Here is a 5,269-nt window from a genome sequence, read left to right as displayed (position 1 = left end):
TATCACTATAGGTTACAAAAAATTAGTCACTACTTTATTCTGACATACCTAGAAAGGCATGATTAAGTGACCAGAATTATAAAACAGGAGCAACCTACCTCTCATAAACTAATAGAGGATAAATCTACACATAATAAATAATTCTTCAAAAGTTGTCAATAATGCAATATATAATATTTAGGAAATAGAAAACTGTTACAGTTAGAAGAATGGTTCATATGCACAATTGAGGTATAACTAAGACTATTTTAATAGACATTATCATACCAAATACTCACAATTTCCAAAATACATGAATAGAAAATCTTCCAAAATCAATAGTTAGAGAAATATGTATTCCTTTCATCCTATGCACCACTGGAATTCTTCTAAAAATGTTTTCACTGAGTCTAGAAGATAAGCTTCTACTTCAATACTTTGATTTAGTTAAAAAAAAAATTATTTACCTGCAAAATGATTTACTGAACATTAATGCACATGCAAATAATAGCAGAACAGGGATCCTGCTCTCTTTTGTTTTAGAACATAGGTGGTCATGCCCTCCCTGACTGCTCAGGGAGGTGAGAACCCCAAAAAGGAGGTGATCATGCCCTTTCTGAAGTCTCAGGAAGGGAAATGAAAACACCAAAGGAAATGGGAAATCAAATCAGATTGACGGGTTTCTGAGGGTCTCACTTGAAACAGGTATACATAAATCCATCAACATGGGAGTTATTACATAAGTACATAGTGATATAGCACAAGCTAGTAGTGATTTAACAACATGAATCAACATGAGGAATTATATATGTCCATAAATCCTAGAAATAGTCCAATCTACCATTACTTCATGTGTCAGAGAATCCAATGATTCCTGTAAGTTTTGAAGTCCTTCAATAATCTCATTTTGCAGTAGTGAATCCAATGATTTCTGCAGATTTTGAAGTCATGCATCAGTCTTATCAATAATTTTTCATCTTAGGGAATCCAATGATTCCTGCTGGTTTTAAAGTCCTGCAACAGTCTCATTATCAGTCATGCTCTTTCAGTGTCAGATGTTTCTTAGGTCTTCTCCTTTGTTTTGAGGTTTTTCTCTTTTTCTGTCTCTCTCAAGGTGCTTGTTAGCACCCATCTGATTCCTTCATCTGTAGAAGTACAAGCAAACCCTTTCCCTCAAGCAGTTCACCTACCTAGTCCCTTCTTATTCACCACTTTCTGGATTTCTCCACATCACCTGACAATTACAATGGACATGTTCGCACTGGATATTGTTCTTCTGCTGGGTTAAAAAGCCTGTTGTTTTCCCCAAGTGTAATCCCTTTCTCCCTATCTGATTGCTTTTTGGATGCCTGATCTCCCATCTGATTGCTTCTCTGCTAATTCATCATATCAGAGTCCTGAACTTCTAAAGAGACTCTGGGTGTATGTAACCTTGGTTGCCATCATATCCCACCTGTTTTTTGTTTGAGGTTTTGGAGCTGGGCTCCACCTCTCATTTCCATGGGTCAATCTACATTCTAAGGCCTAGTGGAAGCCCTTATTGCATTTCCAACATAGGGTTTTGGGTTTTAGTCTCTCATCCTGTCTTCTCATTCAATCTCTACTCCAACACTGAGCTTTCAAATGCCCTACTTTACCACATTGAAAGCATTGAAGAGTCTCTCTGGAAATCCCTTGTCAAGAGGGACCCTGTCTTCCCATATTCTGCATCACAGCCTGGTTATAAAAGACATTTGTGCCCACTGTGGTACAGCATCTTATGATCTTCTCTAAAGGAGCATCTTTGTGGAGTCCCCATTAATTCTTCTACAAACCTCATTAGCATTTTCTTTAGTGAGTTGTCTTATTATTCCTGTAGCTGCATTTTCTCCAATCGTTTGTATGACAGCTGTTTGCAGACATCCCGCAAAATCAGCAAAAGATTCATTTAGACCTTGCTCTATTTTTGTGAAGGCTTCCTTCTATCTTGTTTTCCTGGGAGGGAGCCCCTTGCTTTTATATCAGCAGCAGCAATTTGTTCAAATGCTATCAAAGGGTAATTAATCTGTACTGAAATGTCTGCATACTAATCTTTACCTGCTAGTTGGTCAGAGGTGATTTGTATATTAACTCCTAGTTAGCCTATTTTGTTGGGCTTATATCCTACATAGTTCTCTATACTCCGAAAGCCACAAGTTTTATCCACGTTCTAAACATGTCCTTGCTATAGATTTCCAATCACTAGGGGTTAAAATTCATAAGCCAAATTCTCTAATACCATTTTAACATAAGATGATGTAGCCGAATAAAGAGTGCAACCCTTTTTCAAATCCTTGATTTTTTTCCAAATCACAAGGAGTGTATCTTTTCCTTTGTTGACCTGAAGAGTCAAACTCTTCAAAAACAGGGTATGCATTTATCAAATAAGATATAGCCTGTCCTTCTTTGTTTAGCTTTAACTAGTGCCTTTTGTAATATTGTCATAGGGGGTGGACAGAGCTCCTTCATGGGTGGTGCTGATGGTGTAACTGCCTCTCCCCCTCCTCCTTCTCCCTCCACTCATGAAGAGGTAATTGAAGGGGGTAGGTCAGGGGTTGGGGAATGCTCCTTGCTGTGAAGCATCACATTCCTTAATTTCATCAGAATTGTACTTACCTCCATTCTTGTCTAATTCTTTATCCTTTTCAACTGGTTTGTCAGTATCCTCCCCTTCCTGCATTTTCTTCTTTTTCCTTATTCTAATACTTACATAATTCCTTAAAGCCATTTAAGTTATATGTAAAAAATGTTTCTTTAGAAATTGAATCAGGACCATTATCATTGTAATATTCACATAGTTGTTCTCCTACTAATTTCTACTTGTCTAGATCTAATTCTTTTCCCTTAGAGAACCAAGGAGATGTATATTTTAATATTTCAAAGAGTTCAATGATCTGCATCCAAGTTACAATCAAACCTTGGTTTTTTATCAATCTAACCATATTTTTGACACATTTTCCTTGCGGTGGAGAAGTCTCCTTTCTAAACATTTGTCCCATTTCAGCTGAAATGCTAGTTTAACCCTTTACAAAGTTTTCTTCTTGTCTATTTTCGCACTTACCCTAATTTCTGGGTCACAGATGTAGGTTCTTAGTCCCATGGTCAGGTGCCAAAATGAATGTTTTTATTGGTTTTCTGGAGATCCCTGAGGCAGCCTTCATTTCAATTGAGTAATTACCATGAAAATAGCCAGGTATTAAAGTCCAAACCCTTTATTATCTCCTTCACAATCTAGTTTCCTTGCTTAAGGCCCTGGCCAACTTTTTTAGAGGCCTCCTGGAATCTTGGTTTCAGTGGAGAAATGCAGGAGGCCAGGCCAGCCACCATGAGGCTGATGAAGATGGAAATGAATCTCTCTCCTTGGCTCTGAGAGCTTGATTTCCTGCCTCCAGTCCTCTTGTTTTTTCTGGCTCTGTCTCCAAGCCTCTTGGTCCACCAGGAGAACCACTAAGAGCCTGACCAAAGATGGAATGAATCTCGTCCAGTCCTAGCTGACTGTTGAACAGTTTAAATGACTTTCAAAAATTAATGGGAGATATCCAATGGATGCGTCCAGTGTTAGGCTTAACTGTCAATCAATTGCAACCTTTATGTGCCATTTTAAGGAGACACAGATTCATTCCATCATCCACCTGTGTGGTGGCTGGAGACTGAAGTCAAGCCCTGGGAAGCAAAGACAGATTCATTCACTTCATCTCACATCACCGTGGTGTCTGCCCTCTTGCACTTCCCCCACTGAGACCAAGGCCAGTCTGAAAGGCTCTCCAGAAAGCTGCCCAGGCCCCAGGACTTGAGTTCCCACTTCCAGTCCACTTGTCTTCTCTGGCTCTGACTCTGGCTGAGTTTGTCCAAGCTTATATGCTCTATTATTATTACATTATCATAGGTGTGAATCTTGGAGAGCCATATTAAGTACTAAGTACATGTACTGAACTAGAGAACTATTAATCACCATGCTAAACTAGATAACCATTGTATTTATCAATTCCACTGACTTAACACCTTATAAGAATCCTTGTTTCAAGTTCAGAGTTCTGGCCCATAACACAGGAACTTGTTCTAGTACCCGTATCACATTCAAATAGGATCATATTCTTTGTAAAGCACTTACTTCATATCAGAGGTATCAGCTAGTATGATTAACTTAGTATGGAAGACCTGGGAGTGAATTATGACCTTACTCTGCTACTATTGATAAACTAATGATACAGTGGATAACGAGCTACACGTGAAGTCTGGAAGACTTGACAGCATCATTTTCCAACTCTTATGCTCAGTTTTTGCAAAATGGGAATAATCATAGTATCTACTTCAAAGGGTCATTTTATAAGAATCAAATTGGATAGCATATTTAAAACATTTTATAACCCTTTAAATGTTACATAAATGTGAGTTGTTGCTTTTATTGTTGTTGTTACCTCTCTAAAATTTAGTCAGATTCTCCCAAATTTGTTTTAAAATGAGGGGCTCCCATACCAATAATTTTGCAGATTTTTGATCGTAGTCTGCAGAGCAACCTGTACAAACTTTATTAGTCACATTTCAAGTATGAGGAAATGAGATTTATACATGTTCTGCTTTTTCCATAGTCACCCTATCAGTATGTGTTGAAGTCTGGGCTCTTGCCTTCTGCTGTTCCTAATTGTGTTGTCTTGAGAATGATCTAATGTCAGATTTGAAAGGACCATCAGAGACCATTTTTTAAAACCAGATCATTTTAAAGATAAAGAAACTGAGGTCCAGGGAGATAAAAGTGATACCTCAAACTTGGTTTTGGCAGCACTAAGAATAGAATCCATATAGTCTGACTCATGATTTAATGTTATTTCTATCTTTGAAGATGCCTCTCTTTAATGTTGATCCTTGACAGAATATATACCCAAAATAATAACATTCCCTTTGACTATAAAAGACAAGATGTACATGTTATAAGAGAAACTAGAAAGTAAGATGATTTCAGTTTTATGATCTCCCTCAGGAGACTGAAACTAACAAATTTCCTTTTGCCAAGGATAAGCTGATACATATTTGTCCTAAAGGCCAAGGGCAAAGTGTTTCAGGGAAAATTCTATAGAGCTAAAATTCCTTGCTCATTTATGGTTTGATAAAGTATGATCTTTTGTTCTCCAAGCAGCTATTTAAGACATTTACTTGGCTTTTGTATGATTGTACTCATATGCACTACTTTTTGTACATAAATTATTTTATAATAAAATTTTAATCCAGAATACCTTATATGTATCTGCTGCACTTTGAAGAAATGGAAGAAATT

The sequence above is a fragment of the Antechinus flavipes genome, chromosome 1, assembly GCF_016432865.1.
Source record: "Antechinus flavipes isolate AdamAnt ecotype Samford, QLD, Australia chromosome 1, AdamAnt_v2, whole genome shotgun sequence".
In the NCBI taxonomy this organism is placed as follows: domain Eukaryota; kingdom Metazoa; phylum Chordata; class Mammalia; order Dasyuromorphia; family Dasyuridae; genus Antechinus; species Antechinus flavipes.
Note: the sequence above shows the minus strand (reverse complement) of the source record.